This window comes from Xenopus laevis, chromosome 2L (genome assembly GCF_017654675.1).
Source record: "Xenopus laevis strain J_2021 chromosome 2L, Xenopus_laevis_v10.1, whole genome shotgun sequence".
Lineage (NCBI taxonomy): Eukaryota > Metazoa > Chordata > Amphibia > Anura > Pipidae > Xenopus > Xenopus laevis.
Genome location: NC_054373.1, coordinates 117462769 through 117485030, shown reverse-complemented (window position 1 = coordinate 117485030; position 22262 = coordinate 117462769). Strand labels below are relative to the sequence as shown.

The following is a 22262-nucleotide window of genomic DNA, read 5'->3' as shown; positions in this document are numbered from 1 at the left end:
CCCCTAATTAGGCTACTAAGAATACCACACTGTATAATTAAATAAAGACAAAACAGCTAATTATGAGGATTTGTACACATTACTTACTTTTTCATTTAGCGTTATTTTTCTGGCATATCATCATCAGGTCTAAAAAAAAATAAAAATAAAATTAGTTGTACACATAACACACCTACACATCTGAATATTTTCATTAGAAAGTAAACTCCTGCTACTTTTATTTAGGCAAGTTCTTCAGGTCTCTGTTGCTACCACTACTGAAAACAATCCCTGCCTTCATATCTCTATTGTTTCCCCTATTAATAACATTGGCATCAAGCAGCATATTTGTTGGCCAAGTCAGTACAAAACCAGTCACATGGTAAATCTAGCTGTACGGAGAAACTGATACATTAATGTATGAAACTGTATTTAGCTTAATCCTCCTCTTCTGTATAGACTTACAATGTAAAGATACATAATTTTTAATTCGTCAAACATAATAATTCACAATAGTTTCTGCTGGACAAACAAGGAAGTCAAAACATTTTTAAGGTGCGCGGTTCTTTCACCCTCATTTCCCTTAATTTACATATGCAAATTAGGGTTCAGATTTATTAGAAAAACATAAGGGTCATTTACCATTGTCCCAGGTGCAATTGAAAGAGGGCTAAGGTGCATATAAGGTGCTTATCTGCTGTGATACAAGCAATGGCTTCTGCATTATGGCATTTTTTTGATCAGCAAACCAATGTTATCCCAATGTGTGAGATGTATACATAAACATTTTATCAACAGAGGGCACTGCTGTATTTAATGGTTTCATAAGGGCAGGACAGTGCATTATATTGTCATTCCTTTAAAACACTTATTTTTTGGTGTTACTGTTCCTTTAACACCTAAAACTTTAGCACAGCAGGAAGGCTACTTCAGTAAATCAGGTTAGACTCATGTATACTAGTTTCACAATTTACAAACAAGCAATTTATGATATACTGAAGAAAAAAAAATGTGGACACATAAATGCAATCACAATAATACCAATACTTTCTAAGAAATAATGGTTACATATAATATAGGCCACAATTTGTGACATTCTCTGTGACACAATACAATGCAATGTCTACATGCAATATGTAACCATTAAAGGGATTCTGTCACAGGAAAACTTGTTTTTTTTACAAAATGCATAAGTTAATAGTGCTTCTCCAGAAATGAAGTCCATTTTTTTAAAAGTGCAACGTATTTTTTTATATTGAAATTTTAGTTTCCCAGGTGCCCTCAACCATGCGACTTGTACTCTGATAAACTTAAGTCACTCTTTACTGCTGCGCAGCAAGTTGCCCCCAGCAGCCTTTCAACAGAAACAGTTCCCTGACACCTACACTGCTAAATATGCTCCCACCTAGTGGTAGATATGAGAACAGCACTCAATAGTAAAACACCCAAGTCTCACCATGACCTTTAGTTACATTGAGTAGGAGAAACAATAGGTTATATGAAAGCAGTTTCACTCTGAGGTGCTGGCTGTTTGTGAAAATACATGACCAGGCACAATGAACCGAGATGGCTGCCTAACCACCAATATTACGACAAAAAACTCATTTATTGGTCCAAGAATACAATTTTAAAAGGTAGAACAAATTATTTGCAATGTAAACAGTGTCATTTAAAAAGAAAAACTATAACATAAAAATCATGGCAGAATCCCTTTAAAAAAATGAAAAGACTACCTAAACTGATTTCTATAATCATTATCAGGAATTTAAATCAGGAATTTAAATCCATTGTATCCATTGAATTTATAACCAATTAAGTTCTCTTATATTCAAATCAGTTTCATTGTGGTTTAAAAATAAGGGTTGGCTTCACTAACAATTCTTTTTTTTTTAAATTTAAAATTTTTATTGATTTACTTTAATACAGACACCTCTGACTGTTTAATTGGAAGCAGTAGTCAGCCTACTTAATCAGTCACCCCCTGGGCAAGCTAGTTTCAACTAAGTAGAATTTGCAAATGCAATTGATGGAACATTAAACCATATGTGATTAAACATATTCCCTGAAGTGTATTTCCATGAAATGAACGCTCTCTCAAGTTTATAGCAAAACTGGATAACCAAAGAGGAAATTGGGTCAATGCCTGCAGTGTATATGTAACAGTTACTCTTCTGTCTGTGTTACATGCTCAAGAGAAAAGGCTGCAGGTTACTGTACAGGCAGGTTATTGAGAGAAATTGGGGATTTTACTGTGTAGTTGCACAGATATATAAACCTACAATGCAGTATTGATGTAGCTGCTCATCGGTTGTGTTATGTGTATATTAGGAAATATCAATCCCAGCACAGATAAAGCTTAGTTGCTACATATTAAACAAAAAATACACTATTATTCAAAATGTTTTACTTGTTCTTAATAGTAGGGGTCAGTTACACTATAGACTGTTATGGATCAATAAAGTCTGGTCAATAGATAATGAATTGTGGATTTTACCTTCAATAAGACCATGTCCAAGAACTTTTTAAGTGCCCAGTGAGAGTAGCTAAACTGATTAAGATGGATCAGTTAGGAAAGTACATCTGCTCTCTAATTAAATCAATATTGATTGATTTAACTGTAAAAAAGTTAATGCCCAGAGCCTTCTATTGTATTCAGGATTTCAGGCCAGTCATTCTGAGATGGTGTGAGATATTGATTCTGAGGAAATATTCCTAAAAAGACATAATACATGTAGTTTGCCCTCTCCGTGTTCTCCAAAATGTCAGAGAAAAAGAAAAGAACTCTGTTAACATAACTGGAGCAGATCCAATCTCAAAAATGCAGAATTCACTGCTGTGTCAAGACAGCAGTACATCTTGTTAATTTGGACTTAATCCCATAAACCTCCAAGAGTTGAATAAGGTTTCTGTCGCTAAAATTGTGTAATAATGTGCGGAATTGCCCCTGCAGCCTAATCCTTATTAAAAAAAAATTGTGTATTCTGTTAGATATGTCCCAAGCGAGGTGTTTGCTACCTGCAACAGTCGTAGGTCAACCCTAACTCATCTATATGGGTAACACACCCCCAAAAGTCTAAGGCAGGGCACACAAACATGAGTAGGGGTGCTTTATAGAAACAGAAGGTCACAGGTCGTTAATGCAGAACAATGTTTTTAGCAAGTGACCCGTTAATACTTTAGAAATACATGCCATTTTGGTCGGAAAATATTATTTACTGAAAACATGTCTCTCCCAGTGGCACTTTCCTTTCAGATATGACTCAGAAGGAAGAGTACTGAACCAAAGCAACCTAAGAAAATATGACGTAGGAATATTACAAAAACAAGAAAGCAGAAGTTATCTTGCATTGGCAAAATGAGGATGTAGCCAAAGGAGGAACCTTAGCATTGGTCTGTGGAAATGTATAGAACTTAGAGATGAGAGTTAAAGTGTGCAAAGTGCAAACCGACAGGAATAAGCACTCACTGGGTTAAAAGCAAAAATCTAATTGGTTGCTGTGGGTTACTGCACCTGGGAAAATGTTGTTTCTTACATATGGGGGTTAAATCTTGTAGCACTAAGTTCAGTGATAGTAATTATGGGAATGCGCCTAACTGAACAACGAAAGAACTGTACTAGCAGCCACCATCATTTTATAGTTGAACTGAGCAATTATATTATACACACCTTTAAATTGTGTGTATTGATGTGTGGAGTTCACCTTCCTGAGGACGGCCCGAGTTATGGCGCCAAAACGTCGAGAATAAAATACAATTTTTTCACTTAAAAGCCCTTGGAGTGCGGTCTGTTTTTTGATAGTTAGAATTATTGTTTTGACCAGCACCTAGGCAATGTGTTAGACTGTTGTGAGTGCACCAGGTTGGACATATTTTATATATATATATATATATATATATATATATATATATATATATATATATATATATATATATATATATATATATATATATATATATATATATATATATATATAGGAGTTTTACTTTGAAAGCAGCAAGTAAGTTGCAGGTAAAACTTAGTCCCTTTGTAAAATGTATAATGAAGCAATAGAATTCTTAATGAATCAGATGAAAATTAAGCGTAGGACTGGCCAGATATGGGATGACTTTGACGTAATTGGCAAGCTTAAATATTTTGCAATATATGGACAAACAATCCCTGTTTTGTTTAAAGGGTAAGGCATTTTTCAGTAGCAGTATGCACAAAATGTCTCTGTCTTAAATATATTGATAATCGGTTGAGTGCAGAGGACTCTTGTATTTGTCTATATGTATTTTGTGGTCACAGCCTCATTGCACCCCCGCCTAATTGTTTTAAAAATTAGTGGTGAGCACAACTTTCCCTTGTTTATATATATATGGTTATATTTGGTATATATTTGGTTCAATGCTACCAGATCGTCAGTGTTCACTATATTGTGAAGGTCAAGCAGATTTATGGTCCCAGTTTAGCAGATGTAATGTGAAACTGACACTTTTAAAGCAGTCATTTGGCAGTATCCCTAACTATAATTTATGTAAGGCTATTTAGACATTTGTAGTTGTTGCGGGTTATTTGTTGCTTACTGCACAAAAGATCTTAGGTGATAATAAAGGAAATAACATGGGATGCAATGAGCTACATTCTGACTCAACCTAAGCAGATCTAATTAAGCCTTGCATCTAATTAAATATGTTTAAATAGCTGCCTAGTCTGGTTTCCTCTCAAGAGAATGTCTTTGTTAGAACAGCCAGTGCTTCAACAAGTACAATCTCTCATGCATCCAAGAGGCCCATAGCACAGCGACACAAGCAAGAACATAAAAAGGTGAGCTGCTGAATGCTGCACATTGGCTGTGTGCTCCATATGTAGTTAAACTATAAAAGCAGAATTTAAAGGAGAACTAACCCCCCCACACACAATAAACAACCCCTTAACTGCCTGACATTGCCCCCTCCCCTCTCTGTGTATTAGTAGGGAAAAAAAAAAAACCCTTGAAAAAAATAAATAAATCTAACCCTAACATGCAGAGCAGCGCAGCAGAGCCCGGGCACCATCTTCCACCACTTTGTACTCTTTTGGAACCCAATACCGATTTGAGCATGTGCAGTTGAATCCAATTCCTGAACTGGCCCAACTGCGCATCCTCCCCCAGACTTCTTGTCAGCGTTGAATCCTGATTGCACAGGTTTTTTTTTTTACTAATGATTATGAGATACTGGGATATGAATTGAAGAGGGTTTGAATAGAAAGAGTAGTAATAAATAGCAACAATAACAATAAATGCATTGCCTTACTGAGTATTTGTTTTAGACTGGTTTAGTGACCACTATCTGAAAGCTGGAAGAGTTCAAAGAAGAAGGCAAATAATTAAAAAAAACTAGAAAAACAAAAAAACTACAAAAAGTTGCTTATAATTAACCATTAACAACATGTCAAAAGTTAACTTAAAGATGAACCACCCCTTTAAAGGGATTCTGTCATTTTTATGGTGTAGTTTTTACTTTTAAATTACTCTGTATATACTGCAAATAATTCACTCATTACAATGTAAAATCTCATTCCTGAACCAGCAAGTGTATTTTTTTTAGTTGTAATATTGGTGTGTAAGCAGCCATCTCAGGCCATTTGCCTGGTCATGTGCTTTCAGAAAAAGCCAGCACTTAGGGTGGAATTGCTTTCTGACAGGCTGTTGTTTCTCCTACTAAAAGTATGTAACTGGATGTGTCTCAGCTGGATCTGAATTTTACCACCGAGTGCTGTTCTTTGATCTACCAAGGAGCTGTTACCTTCCCACTGGTTACCTTCCCACTGTTCTGTTGTTAGGTTGCTGGGGGGGGGGGAGGAAGGGGGTGATATCACTCCAATTTGCAGTACAGCAGTAAAGAGTAACTGAAGTTTATCAGACCACAAGTCACATGACTGGGGGCAACTGGGAAACTGACAATATGACTAGTCCCATGTCAGATTTCAAAATTAAATATAAAAAATCTGTTTTGAGAAACGGATTTCAGTGCAGAAGTCTGCTGGAGCAGCACTATTAACTGATCCCTTTAAGATTACACAGCTAAATATTAAGCTACTACTTTCTTCCTCAAAAAAAAAACAAGTCATCTTTCTTTCAATATAGAAAGTGTTGAATGGATAACTGGAAAAAATGTGTAATAATTTAAGAACAGCAAACTGACACCACACTAAGGTAGAAAAGATTTCAAAAATATGTATACATGGGAAAGACTAACCAATCATAACCCACCAGGGACCCCAATCATAACCCACCAGGGACCCAGTGAAGATCCCTTACAGTTTTCAAAAGAAACAAACGGAAAAGATAATTAATTTCTCAAAAGCTCAGCATTACTTCAATAAGTCAATAAACATGCACGCTCAAAGGATCTTACAACATTTGAGCAGTTACTGCTATGTACATGCATTAAATGAAACCTAATTCTAAAATCCATTTTATACATTTTCAGCAATGGCATATTTCATCAAATATTCACGAGCAGGCCTTTTTAAAGGGTATTAAGTTAGCATATATATTCCATGAACTGAAACTCAGAACAATAGTTACTACTGATATAAATTTACAGGTGGATGAGCATAATCCTGAATTTTTAAGAGGATAGAAAAAAACAAGCATTCATGAATAGGTTATGGTTTAAATGAGAAAAACAGAGTTTTTGAGATGAAAGTTAAATGCTATCCCAGTGTTCTCCCCAGCCCCCTTAATCCAGACACTTTTTGGCCTGGCATTTGCATACTTCCCAACATTTTGGAAATAGAAAGAAGTGCAGATACATTTTTTTGACCTGCCCCTTTTGTGGTCACAAACCCTAATTACCATGTCCATTTTACAAAATTTGTCAGGTTATGAAAGGTTGAACACATATATGTGGTTTTTATGTGTTATTACAATTTTGATAATGAAGGTGAATTGCCCTTTAAGATGCAAATTACAGTTTCCTCAAGGGACTTGTTTATCTTAAATTGTTACAAAAGTATCTATTCTGGGCTCTCAGCCAAATGCCAATTAAGTTATAAACTTTGTATTTTTTTCTCAGTGCAGGAATCAAAAGAGAAGATCAGGGCATTTCTGGGTGAGCTGTCAAAATCGTGACTGTCCCGCAAAAAATGGGAGAGTAGGGAGATATTCATTTGTTATAAGCCCCTTGGATTTGCTCTCACCTTAAACCCTGCTTGAGTGTTGCCTTAATAAAACATTTTTTACAGAAGCCAGTAGGACTGCCCATGCCCTGTATCTGCAGAAGTACACAGTCCTACAGTCTTCTGTAAAAACTGTTCTATTGTAGAGGTACAATATAATTTTCCTGGCTACTTTTTTTTTATCCAGTTCGCAGGTATATGACTTAAAAAATTATTTTATCAGGTAGATGCAAACCTTGGGCTTACCATGTGGGGGCAAGTAGCCTTATCAGCCAAACCCCCAGCAAAAGGCCTGATGCAGTCTTCATACAATGGGATTTTTCATCCTACAAATAAATATCTTTCCAAGTTATCAAGTAGGCAGCCGGCTAAATTTGCCTTTGTACGATTATTTTAATGGAGTGGCCAATATCAGGACTCCACCCAGACCTCCAACCCCAGGGTACAGGCTCTAAATGGAAAAAGTCACTATACCATTCACCTGTCACACACACCCACACAATGTTAGGCACACAAGGATAAAAATAGAAGCAATTAAAAAATAGCTCACAAGAGGAAGGCAAGGAAAAACCTATTTTTAGCAGTAATTATATATTAAACTACTACAATGTTTAAAGGCCAGGCACTTGCTTAATTGGAATTACACAGCACAGAAGGTTATTATAAATAATTAGTATAGTCATTCCTGGTCACAATCACAGAACTGCAATGATCACACTGAAATCTCTATTTTAAAAGAGCATTGGCAAACTTTATATCTCCAATATATTGAGGAAAAATACAGCATCACTTGACTATTTAGTTTTTCTATAAAGTTTTTCCATAAATGGGCATTTTGAGGGACTGTTCCCAGCATTTAGTCTACGTTTTTCCCACTAATATTTTGCTAAATCAGCCCCCTCATGTTAATTTCTCATTGGCTTATTGTTTTTCAAAAAAGGTCATCTTTATTGTATACAATTAGGGATGCACTAAAATGAACATTAAAGTAGAGGGAAGACATCAAAGCAGGCTGAACTGGGGTATTGGAACAAGGTCCAAGTAGAAAATAACCTGCATTGATGAAAGTATTTTCAAATGTTTAAAATGAGCCTTTAAGAACTCCTTTAAAACTCCTCACATAAAAGAGCCCAGATTTAAACCACCTTTGCATACAAGTAAAGCAGTAAACTCTTGTTATGAAATATGATATATTTATAATGACACTGAACATAAAAACAGCGACACTTCCAAACTAGGAACAACCCTTATCTGGAAAACTCCAGGTTTAAAAATTCAGGAGCCTCATTAAAACTAGCTCTCGAACTCACCCCCCCAAAATAAAAACCCCTACCCAGTACCCTAAATAGTCCCCCCACCCTGCTCTATCCCCGCATAGGTGATAACACCTGGAAATAGAGTCCTGCAGGGGGTCGGGTACCCGCAGGTTACCCACAAAAAAAGTGGGTACCCTGCAAAATGAGGGTAGGATTTTTTTTAGGTGCAGGTATCGATACGGGTCGGGTTGCGGGTCTAAATTTCTTATCTTATGTTATATTGTCTATATTTTAGTCCTTTTAAAATTTTACAAAACTTGTTTCGGTCCCCGCCCACTTTTGATAACGTCACTTCGGGTTTTCGGCAACACCACTTCCTGTTTGATGGTGGTCAGCGGGTTGTGGATAAGGCAGTTGCAGGTCCGGTAGCAAATCAAAGTGGGTACATATGCAGGTTGTGGTTTGGGTCTTAGAAATTGGTTCCGCACAGGACTCTACTTAGAAGTGCTCCTAATCCTTTACTGGCCTATAAGTGCAGAGTAAGCACAGGGGAGCTCATAAGCGCTATGAATATATTCCAAAACTGTAACATACTGTACTGTATCCTGAGTCAGCCACTGTCCCCAGAAGGATTGCGGTCCATACCTAAATCATCGTTTTTTTAAAGATTTGGTCCCTAAATATGTGAAATAAATTGGCAGATGGCACAACAAATGGGACAGCACTGGTCTAAATAATGAGGAACTGAAATGATTAAGCATTGTATATTATTTTTACATTCCCCTAAAACCATATCGCCATTTTTAAATTTACCCACATTCACAACCTGTAGCTTTTTGCTTATTTTCCATTTTTAAATTCATAATTACTGCTTTACAACTCTTGCTGTTACAATTATAGCTTATAACTGGCATTACTATCCACCTTGATTTGCAAATTTTAAACATCCACTACTCCACTGATGTATTATATTTATTTGTAATGTTATGCTTTAATTAAATATTAGCAATTAAAATCGCTAATGTATTATAATGGAATAGAGAATGTAAAGTGCTGGACTTGTGCTTTTTTTCCCAGAGCAATAAATAACAGCTCATTTATAAAATAACATGATTTTTAGAAACAACTAGTTCTAAGCAGCACATAATTAGGGAATGCTTAAGAAGACAAGATAAATGACTCTAGGCATGTTGAGTACATCTACCCCTTACAAAGGAAAATTTTTAAAAGTTTAAATGTGCAAAATTCTGAAATATGAATATGACATGTCCTGATAGATACACTTAATAAAAGAGCTCTGAAACTCTGTCCCCAGCCCCAAACCATTTATAAAACGTATTGGATTGTAAACTCTAGTGGGGAAGTGATTGATTGAAATTACTCTGTGTCAGTGCGATGCAACTATAAATTTCAATTGCCATTCAGGATACAGCATGATTAAATGTCACCGATGAGCATCATTATTTAAAAATATACAAAACCTTCTATCTATGACTCTTTAACTAAGTATTCAGCAAACCATTAATTATGCTCCATGAATAATCTACTACACATCTCTCTAATCATCTAATCCTGTGACACTAATTTAATAGGCAGAAGTTTTGGGGACAACTCCGCCCTCTCTTTTTTCCTTTTCTCGCTATTTTCAGTTGAACGGAGTCCATTGGAATTCATTTATCCTGAAATACTTAATTGGTCACAATGAATTTTACTATTTATTAATTACTATTATATGGGACAATTATTTATTTGCACTGCACTTTAATAATTTGGAATCGAATTATTAACGGATTTATTGATATTTTATGAATTGATTTAATTAAAAGCACTGCACTTTATAAATTATTAATTGTCTGAACTAACTAATTATCGGGTTATAATCAATTATACCCAGCACTCCTGATACATAGTCTTTTAAGGTACTATCAAATACGCTTCACTTCGTTTTTAGATATTTATTAATATATATGCACTAGCACTTATGGGCTAATTGCAATATTAAGATCAAGTGGGAGCAGTATTTATCCTAATTAAGAGTGGTACCTGATAGTAATTTTTTAGATATCATTGTATAATCTCAGCACTGGTGGTAAAGGGTTAATCACGAGTATCTAACTCATTAAAATATAAGGACTTTAATAATGTCACTTTGATAACACTATAACGTTGCTAACAGATTAATATTCCCTTCACTCAGAAAGGAACATGATTTATATTCTAGGACTGAGTTGGGATCACAAGGCAACTCTAAAATTAGGTCAGACCAATCCAATCCTACTTATAAAAAGTCTAGGACATTTTCGAGTCATATCTTTATACATACTGACACCATAATGCTTAAAATGAAGCAGGTATGTTAAGATTTTAGAAAGATGAATATGCTTAACCTATATTTCTTCTAGGAATAGATAATATATTAAGCATGCTATATTCCCTTTCAGTTATTCACTAGATACAAATCCAAAATATCTCTAATGGATGGTAAATATGTGACCCATGTTGCAGAAGTCAGTAATTTAGACCCTGTGACTTTATGAAGGTTATTTATCAAAGGTAGAGTTTGTGAGTTTTTTTCTACCCTGAATAAACTCACGACTCGAATGTTTGCTTATTTATGAGAAAACCAGAATGCAAAAAAACTTGATTGAGTTTTCGAGGGAAAACCACAAAAAAAAACCCAGTCATGAAGGCTAAAAATATTTTCAGATTGTTCAAGGACCTCTGCCATTTATTATCTACATAACCTTGACAAAAAATCTCGAAACATGTGAGCTTTTTTTTTTTATCCCCAAAAATTTGAATTTATACTGAAACTACCCTCAAAAACTCGAATTTTTCAGGAAAAACACAACTTGACCTTTAATAAACAACCCCCTACTTATTGGCAATTTATCAATGCTTGTAATTTGGATGATTCCAAATTATATGATGATATGATGTGTGTTTTTGGACCACCTCAAGAGGGTACAAATTTGTAGGAAGTTTGAAGTACAATAGCTGCAAACTCTGGATAGATCATACAGAATATAACAGAACTTTCCTTAGTTGTCCTTTACCACCTGTTATGACATCACCTTAACAAACCATTGGACATAGTAAGTGATGCCTCAGGACTCTAAAACAACTACCAATACTACAGAGGTATACTTCAAAATGGCTAATGAACTTTTACTTTAGTTTTACACAAACATGACAGTGAATGTAGCAGAAAGAGAAATAGTTGTGAAATATGCTTCACCACCTCAACACACGGCTTATTCCACCATCAGAGCTATTATTATTATTTCACGTTTGCAGAGTGCTTGACATTAACACTAAAGGATTAAAAACATACTTTATTTTTTAAAATGGTTATAAAATGTAATTCATTAACTGCACACAACCAAGGTGCAAAACTTCTGGATGGATTACATGAAAGCACTGATTAAACCGGGGTTAATTCAGCTGCATAAGTGTAGTTCAGCAGCTGCTTCACCATGACCATGTAATGCTTGGAGGAAATGCATCTGTGTGCAATATTAAATAATTACATCTTGATAAATTAAGTGAGACATCACAGCACTCTGGCATTTGAAACATGTATGAATACAACCAGAGGACAAATACTCACATGAGAGTGCGGAGATTCTTCTGTTGCTAAGGCAATGCTGATACATTGACTGTATAAGGCAAGTAAAAAAAGGAAAAAAAACAGCTATTTTCCCTTCCACTAGCCCTTATAGAGTACAGTATGAGTGGCCAAAATGTAGATTAGTGTAAAACAGTGGGGGTCATTTATCAAAACTGGGTAAATTTGCCCATGGGCAGTAACCCATGGCAACCAATCAAATGGCTGCATTCATTGTTCTGCTTGCAGCTGGCGTTAAAAAGCTAATCACAGATTGGTTGCTATTGGTAACTGCCCATGGGCAAATTTGCCCAGTGTTGATAAACGAGCCCCAGTGTCTTTGGTCTTAAAAACATGCTGTGCGTGGTGTGATTTTGTTGGAGGTAGAACTTCTATCCGATGGCCTGTAATTTCCTGCAACTGAAGGTAAATTGCATCGCAGTCTATGGAAAAAGCGCCATGTGAAGTCACTAGGATGACCGACATTCGCAAGGATGGCCACTAAGCCAAGACTCAATAAACCAACTGTAACTCTCTCACACCGAATTTCGCTGTGAGCTGTAAACTAAATAGCATATAACATCAGCAACAAAAATTAAATAAATAGTGTAGCGTGACAGAATAAATAGATTTTTTATGCAAAGAATATTTTTGGATTTTTTTTGTATTACTGTGATAAATATTTAGCATTATTACAGAAATACCCCTGGAATTTGGGGTATTATTCAAGCTCCAGACAATATAAAATTGGGTGGTTTAAACAAGATTAATTAGATCTTTCCACCGCTGTCAAATCCATAACATTCAAATTGTGTATGTTCTTGGTTGCATTTTTATTACGCTGATATAAAATTAGAACTGGCCCATTTATGTATTGTGGGTCCTGACTCCAGCTCTCCACTGGCTAACACTTACAGGGATTCTGTCATGATTTTTATGGTGTAGTTTTATTTCTAAATTACACTGCTTACACTGCAAATAATTCACTCTACCGTGTAAAATTTCATTCCTAATCCAACAAGTGTATTTTTTTTTTATTGCAATATTTTTTGTTGTAATATTGGTGTGTAGACAGCCATCTCAGGTCATTTTGCCTGGTCATGTGCTTCCAGAAAGAGCCAGTGCTGCACTATGGAACTGCTTTCTGATAGGCTATTGTTTCTCCTACTCAATGTAACTGAAGGAGTCGCAGTGGGACAAGGATTTTTACTATTGATATTATCTCATGGCATCATAACAATAACAAATCCTTTGTAACAGCCATATTTGCAGCAATGTCAACTATTCTTTTGAACACAAACAATATGTGTACAGCCTTAGGAGAAAATATAGGTGCTCGCTGGATGTATGCCAAAGGGTACTTGAAATGATGTGAGAGCCAGAAATGTAACAAACAACATGTCCATCAGATAATGAGATATGTACATATTGTCAAGAAAACTATTTTACAAAATGTAATATATACTTGAGGAAACATTTATATGCTCTAGCCTACAAATTAAAATGGTGGGAACAATTGTTGTATGGAGGGGAACAGTAGTTTAAGGACGAAGCTCTGTGTCAGTCCCATGTGCTATATGAATAACTTACTTGTGCCTCAGGACCAAATGCAATAATAAGTTCTACAGGATAGGGAAACACTTTAAATATTCTTTGTATGGGTTGGTGTATGATTGTTAGTATTGTATAAGAATAAAAGAAGTACTGTGATATAATATTGAAGTATAAATGATGATGCAAGTATGGAAAGTGAGTTTTAGCCTTTGAGTCTAACATTCATTGACTTGTTATAATCAGATTTTTAGAATGTTTTCATGTGTACATGTACATTTTTATACATGTACATATAAGAACAAAGTAGTGTTAAAACAGCATCCATCACAATGGAAAAAAAATCATTTATGATTACTGCTTGCATATATTTATGTATGGCAAAAAGTTGTAAGGGTTACCGAAAAAATATTATCCTGAGCATTATGTAACTTGATGGTCTTCTTTCAACCTCGACTGCTTTTTATTACTATGCTATGTTCTGTTTGTCAGCACTATAACCTTGAAGAAGGTGAAGTTGCATTGAGTGCTATCTCTACACGAGATTTCATATCAAAAATTGTGGTGTGGTTATGAAGCCAGCTGGTTATCAATGTATGTGCGTATAAAGGCAGTATTCCAGATCTGAGCTATACAATAAGTATTTTGCTGTGCACTCAAATGCCTTAAAACACTGCAAATTTTATCCTTTAATGGTAAAGACACCATAAACTATTTATTGCTTTGCAAAATACAGTGTTAAACTAGGTTGTCTTCTGGGTATAAACTCATTTACAGATCTTTTTACTTTTATAAAAGATACTATTCTTAGGTGCAAATTAATGTATTCTATTGAGACTACACGATTAAAAGCTGCAAAGTCAAAAATATCACCTTTCCCCTTGTGAAAAGAAAAGAACAATACACACTATAGAACAGTTTTCAAAGATAGCAAATGCATAAAATCAGGCGCCATATAATATTCATTATTCATGTTCAGTAGTCCATATAAATGGAGAAGGGAGAAGGAGAAAAGGCACAGGTTACACAACACATAAAACACCATTGTATTGGACAGAGCTTATCTGTTATCTGCTGTGTAACCTGTGCATTTTCTCCTTTTTCCTATGGCTACACAGCAGCTTGTTTAAGAAAATTATAGTAGTAGTTTCTGAAGGAAACACGCAGCTTTTATCAGTGCATGGTAACAGTATATTATGTTCATTGCTTTAAAACATTTTTTTATTTTTTGGTGTTACTGTTCCTTTAATATACTAATATATTTCCCATATTGATTGAAAGAAGTTAAGTACACAAAATAGAATGAATTTTATTACTGCCAAAGCACAAAAATATAAACCACATCCTTTGGTAATTCTAAATCAAAACCAAAGTTAAACTACATAAGATAAAAACAATGAGAAAACCTAAAACAAATAAATTGTAAAGTAAATAAATTGAACCTGGCATATATTTGTAGAATAGCTGTTAACTATACAAACCAAAATTAACTAAGGAATTATTCTTAGAAACAGAGTTGATTCTGCCATTACCTCCTTCATAGAAGCTCTTAATTTTGGCTTGATTATATTCAGTGCTTGTTATTAGGAGTCTGAACATTTTTGGTGACTTCTGACTCCAGATACACAAAATTGCTTCTGACTCCACAGCTCTGTTCCAAAAATGGTTCAGTTGGATCCAGATGGATCCGTTATCCGGAAACCCGTTATCCAGAAAGCTCTGAATTACAGAAAGGCCATCTCCCATAGACTCCATTTTATCCAAATAATACAAATTTTTAAAAATGATTTCTTTTTAATAATAAAACCGTGCCTTGTGTTTGATCCAAACTAAGATATAATTCATCCTTATTAAGCAAAACCAGCCTGTTGGATTTATTTAATATTTACATGATTTTATAGTAGGCTTAAGGTATGAAGATCCAACTTACATAAAGATCTGATATCCAGAAAAACCCCAGGTGTCGAGCATTCTGCATAACAGGTCCCATACCTTTACTTTAAGGCATATATTTACAAAGACTGACACATTCCATGTGACTTTGCCTACTCACAGCTCCTACTTGACATTCTTTCACACAGCAAACATTCACGAAGCAAAAAAAAACACATTCACCTTTGGTGTTAAATAAGATAAGGGAATATAAAAGCACTATTCCAAACACAGAAAATGAATTAGCAACGTCTGTAGTTACAGACCTTGTTAACAGCAGTTATCAGTGAATCAAGCAATAACAGAGAACAAAGTTTATACTTTTTATGTGCCAAGTTACATGAAACGCTTTCTCTTACATAAAGATGAACTGTCATCATGTAGTTGATGTTAAATAATAAATAATAATTCTGCCCTACCTCAAACCAACATTTATTGGCCCTGACATTTCAGGTACACAGAGGCCCAAACAGCCCCCACTAGCCCAATAAATAGTGCTTTTCTATGGCACCTTATAGCAGCCCCTCTGGCATTTGCCAGAACCCACAGATTGCCAGTCCGGGCCTGCACTGATCTCATTACTTGGCCAAAAAAACAGCATTGTGGAAACACCCCTTACCTGTATTAAAATAATTAAATCTGAACCAGGCTTTTTTCCAGTTCTGCGGTTTATTCACTGGATTTTGAAGCTATAACTGATAATGCTAGACTTGTACAGCTTATTGTAGTTGAGTAGTCTTCATTTTATTACTTCAAATATTTAACAATTATTTAGGTAATATCAACAGATTTGTGAATGGTTGGCATGGAATCACCTTTCTCTCTAGAGCATGTGTATGTGATTATCGCCACCGGGGCGTATAGATTAAGGGGGTTATTTATTAAAGTCCGAATGGAAAAAAATTGAAAAATTCAAGGTTTTTTTTACTATAAAAGTAAAAAAAAACTCAAATTTTTTGGGATTTATTAAAGTCCAATGCTGCAAAAAGTCAGAATCTGAAAAACCAGCATCTATTGAGGTTGTATATAACTCAATGGGAGAGGTCCCTATCCTATTTGAAAGTTTCTGTGGTCTGTGCTGGAATTAGGCCAACTATTTTGGACTCTAAAGCTGGCCATAGATTTTTAAAAGATCCGATCCTCATCGATCCACGATTTTCTCGGAACGATTGTACGAATTGACCATCAACTAAAAAGACCAATTTGCCAGGAAAACAAAGGGGAGCTGCCTGCTTGGCCCTGCAAACATAGATAGATTGCACTGGGACCGACAAGATTTTTTGACCTGGCCAATCAATTTCCTGACAGATGTCTGCCGAAAAATCGTAAGATGTACGATCATCCTACGATAATTTCGAGGGATTGGTCGGACTTCCCTAAAATCGGTCGTTCAGCAAGAAGAATCGTCGCGTCTATGGGGAGCTTAAGGGCAAAAATTAAAAAAAAAAAAAAATTGGGCTTTTTGGGAAAAAGGCAAAATTAATTGACCATTTTGGGGGGAAAAAACGTACCAAAAAAGGTTTTCTCTCCATTTTATCTAATTATCAGATTAAATCGTACTTTTTAAATAATAAAGAAAGTCAAATCGTGGATTCTAGTTCGGTCTGACTTTTTTATTTACAAAAAAGCAGATAAATTTGGAATTTTGACAAACTGGTGTTCCCTGGAGTTTACTGAACTACTGTTATTGCACGATTGTACATATAACTGTACATATAACCACACCATTTTTTTAATGAAGAAGAGCATGTGTTTTTTACAAATGCAACTGAATGCTTAGTGTTGTTTATTAACTCTGTGTCAATAGGCAAAAACCTCGGCTTCAGAGGTTGCACAAGTAGCGGAAGCAGGGGGCAGTCAGTCGCTTCCTTCTGGCCAGTTACAAGAGACAGGAGACACAAAGCAGTCACTAAGGGACAGAAGCCAAACTTGCACTTTAATTTCTCAGTGGCATGGTACACATACTTCTATAAACCATTTCTGTAGCACACGCCAATCACCATTATTCAGCAAGTGTGTCCCATTCCTACTGTACAAATACAGCATGTCTTCTCGTGGGAAACAGCTAGGATGCAAGCAAATGGAGTGAGTAGCAGAAGATACTAGAGTTTACAGTTTAGGTATTGTATGGAAGCACACTAGATGGCAAAAAGTATATGGACATCTGATTGCCAACAAAGGTGTCCTTATATCATACAATGGCCTTCTTGATAATTCAATACTTCCTAATTTGTGGTAAAAGTTTGAGAAAGGCCCTTTCCTGTTTCTTCACTATGAAGAGTACAAAGTGAGGTTGGCTGTGAAAAGAGTAAAAGAATATCACTGGCCTGCACAGAGCCCTGATCCCAACCAAACTGAACATCTGTGGGATAAACTGGAACATCGATGCGAGCTAGGACTCATCACCCACCACATGTAATCAACTTCATTCATAAGAATCTTAGTAGATCACATCCAACAATGTTTCAACATCTAATGGAAAACCTTTTCAGAGAATATAGCATACATATCCTTATGCAAACTGAATTTTACTTGTGTACCAGCGCTATACGTTGTACAGGTATGGGACCTATAATGATTCATTATATCAGGGCTGTCCAACTGGCAGCCCGCGACCCCACCTCATGTGGCCCTCCACATCAAAGTCTGCCTACTGTGTCTGTTTACCATATGTAAAATTTACAGAGATTAATTTGCCCCTGCATTGTTTAAACCTCAAACTCACACTGTAATCCCCTGCATTGTTCACACCTGTGATCCCCCTGCATTGTTCACACTTGTGACACCCCTATTGTTCACTCCCCTAAAGGCCTGTACTGTTCACACCTGAGACGCAGACTGAAACTGCCCCCATTGTTCACACTTTATTCAAAATGATAATGGGGCACCAGCACTGTGTCACTGTATATAGTACATATTAGACTGGTCCTGATTCCTGTCTCCTGCTCTGTTCTGCCTTCCCTATGCTCCCTGTGTGTGTCATACTTTGGTATTTGTTCTGGGGGTTTGTTAGCATTTGAAAATTATTGTTAGTGGCCTCTAAGGTGTTTAATCATATGCTGGGGTACTGTATTATACACAGAAGAGGAGGCGGCATTTGGATTTATGTGTATGTCTTATATGACTTAACTTTTTTCACATATGAGTGGCATCCTTGCCAGGGCAGGCACAAGGTAGTTTGGCACCATAGGCAAGAGCTTCAATCAGTGCCCCCTGTCCTGCATTACCATTTCCCTCCTTACCATGATGGTTTTTAAATAAAGAGAGCAAGAAAGTGTACAACACTTTTTCATTTATATTACTGCCCCCCATACCTGTACCAGCAAGCCCAGCAGCCATCCATCATACAGCCCTCCTGCAGCCATCATATTGCCCCCAATCTTTACCTGTGTCAGCAGCAGCCAAAAATAAATCTAATCACATCATATTGCCCCCAAGTATTTATGTACCTGTGCCAGCGCCAACAGCAAACATATGGTCCCCAAATCTGTACCTGGCTGTGCCAGCAGGAAGCTTCACACTTTACAGTAATAGAAAGAATGTCTTCAGTTCAGTGCAGCTGTGCAAGGCTGAGAGCAGCGAGAGCCACACCAAGCAGCCCGCCAGCTCTCTGCCTCTCTCTGTCATCACATCAGTGACGTCATTGACGCGTGTATGCGGTGCACCGCACAGAAGGAGCTATTACTTGCCGGCAAAAGGGAGAAGGGGAAGGAGATGGATTCCAACCAATGGGATGACCATGATTACTAAAACAAATTATTAAATAAACGTTTGAAAAAAGTGTGCCTCTCAATAATGGTGCCCTAGACAGCCACCTACTCTGCCTACCCCTAGTTCCGGCACTGATCCCTGCAGTGAGCACCAACCATTTGTTTTTTGGGTGGGTGTGCTATTAATGTGGACATTGTCATGGGGTAACATGGGTGTGGTTTAAAGTGGGTGTGGTCTAAAAACAGGGAGTGGCTAACACTGGCTTCCGTTATCGGCCCTCCATCATGTAGATTGGAAAAAATCCGGCCCTCTGTACCATAGAAGTTGGACAGCACTGCATTATACCTTAGTTGGGATCAAGTACAAGGTACTGTTTTATCATTAAAGAGAAAAGGGAATTTGTTTTTAATAATTTGGATTATATAGATAAAATGGAATCTGTGGGAGACTACCTTTCGGTAATTCAGAGCTTTCTGGATAATGGGTTTCAAGATAACAGATACTATACCTGTACATAGATTATCTAACGCCCACTCTCTCTTTTAGACAATCACCATGTCCCACCCCTTCCTGTACATATACAGACAAAAATTCTCCCCTGGGAAATAGGAAAGTCTAGAGACAGAGCACTTCTCCCAAGTGACAGCTGGGAAGCAAAAGCGGGTCAGGACAGAAGCCATTATGCTGTAAAGCCTCCCCCTTAGCCAGTGAGAGAGTTGCTCTATTAACTGCACTGCTACTGACTCCATATATCCTTATTAGACAGAGGTCATTTAAGGACCAACAGGATCATATTCCCACCCACACAACATAGTTCTTAGACAAAGCAAAACACAAACACAGAAGTATGTTAGCACATCAAATTGTATTAAATAATGTGATGGAACAATGTAAAGGAGAATATGCAATAACCAGAAATCCTTTGTAGCATTTAGTGTCCTAATGTAGATTTTGACCTGGTGAACATCAGATCACAGAAACCAAGTTTTTTGCAACTTCATCTGAATGGCAGAGGTGTAGAAGGTGTTGTAGACCATACCACCATGCTCACTTGAAATCTCATTTTCCACAAAAAGCAATAGGTTACCATTTACATTGACAAAATATTACATGTAACATAAAATTTATGGCTGTGGCACATAGATGGTAGTGACTTAAAGGTAATGCTTTATTCGATTTTAAAAACAATAAACATTGACAGTACAAAAAACATTAACATTACAGTTGTGTGTCACTGGTTTTATTTTCACTCCGACAGGTTGATTATCCCTTTCTTACAGGTTGACCTAATATAGGTGTTTTGAATATGCAAAGCATTCCCTTATGCGCCAGCCATATCACTACTTGTCTCCTAAACAGTACAGCTGCTTTTTTATTGTTCTTTCCATCCTAACAGCAAGAAGTTAAGAGGAACCACAGTTTTTCATGCACATGGTGCACTACCAGATTAAATTTTCAAACCTGCCGATACCCAAACCATGCAATGCCGATAATATATGGATATTGGTTGGAATAAGAAGGCCCATATATGCACAGTTAATCACTTTACTCATACACTGCCCACTTCAGTCTGTTGTTCTGCTCCCATCCGAGAGAGGTCAGTCCTGTAGTCACACAAGCAAAGAGAGGTTTCCGTTCCCTATCAGGTCCACCTAGTTACTGACTGGTTTACTGCCCTACAAAGCAGTGTGCAAGTGCCGCCAGCTCCCCTGCACATCCTGAGAAAGGAGGCAGCAGGAGGTGGAAAAGAAGATAGAGATTATGAAGAAATATTCAGTAAAATAAATCAGTTAAAACACTTTTCCTTCTATATTGAAAGACTATAATGCACATTCTTGTGATCTACACAATATGTATCCTTTAAAGAAAGTACATATCAAATTCTTCTCCATCATATACTCTAGAGCAGAAAATCACCTGTCTGACATTGGCCTTTACCTTTCTCTTTTGGCATTGAAGTTCATGTGCTCTGTATCAACATGTTTATATTGAATGTTTCTACTCTGAAACTCAAAGTGCTTTACAGCAATTAAGATGGTCATTATAGGCACACATAGTGGTGTATTTAAAGACAAACATCACCGGGGATGTTGCCCAGAGCAACCAATCAACAATTATGTGAGCTTACAGGCTCTAAAAGTTCCAGAGTATGTTGGGATACCAGAAGATGAAGTGACTTACCCATTGTCACAAGGAGTTGCAACAGGGAATTGGATGAGATACAACATCACCATCATAGGTTGATCATTTAGCCCCTTGGCCACCAGCTCCTCCCATAGGATACATTGTAAGATTTGGTTCAGTCTTGGCCAGGGCCGGATTTATATAGTGGGCACCCCTAGGCCCACTACCGTTCGTCACTCCTGTCGCCTCCAGGGTGACAGGAGCAATGGGGATTGGCGCATGGGAAATTAAAAAAATTATTGTCTCTCCAGCGCATCCCCAGTGTTTTTTAACAAATGTGGGTGTGGTTGGGCAGCATGCCACCCCCCTAAAATCCTGCCGCCCTAGGCCCGGGCCTAGGTGGCCTTTCCACAAATCCGGGCCTGGTCTTGGCACTTATGAGGCCTCACCACCATAAAATTGCAGCATTTACTACCCTCCTCTTACCAGTAAATTACCCATCTCCTTTAATCTATGGGGGGCAGGGACCAGCTTCTTCTTTTCACTCAACCTTGAAATTAATTACAGTATTTATTGTTTTTATGTACAATTAGTGTACTTTTCACAGCTTTGTCTATTTATGTACCAGATAAATGTACATAACTGCATATATATCTAATCATTTTTGGAATCCCTCTCTTCAAGGAGAGAATTCCACTTTGCTACTGTTCTTTCAGTAAAAATGCAAAAAAGCTGAAGATGAAACTACTTTCTCCTGATCTCAAGGGGTGGCTGTGTATCCTCTGGGAATGTTTTTGATGAATAAACTGCTGCAGAGCTCGTTCTATGGCCTGCAACAAAAAAGCAGAAACAGCTGTGCTATTTTATGTTTACAAATAAAATGTATGTGCTCTGTGGCTACTGCACTTTCAGTCACAAAACAATAGCAGTTCTGGAACATACAAGTTAGAATGAA

At 36.7% G+C, this 22262-nt stretch overlaps 1 protein-coding gene across 4 annotated transcripts in view; it reads right to left on the bottom strand.

The window, feature by feature from the left end:
* The window catches only part of inpp4a.L (inositol polyphosphate-4-phosphatase type I A L homeolog), a 75847-nt gene that overhangs the window by 45999 nt on the left and 7586 nt on the right, over nt 1-22262 (bottom strand). For all 4 annotated transcript variants that reach the window (XM_041581107.1, XM_018245321.2, XM_041581108.1 and 1 more), the window contains exon 2: nt 88-129. The gene's annotated coding sequence lies outside the window, so the exon portion shown is untranslated. The remainder of the gene's footprint in view (nt 1-87; nt 130-22262) is intronic.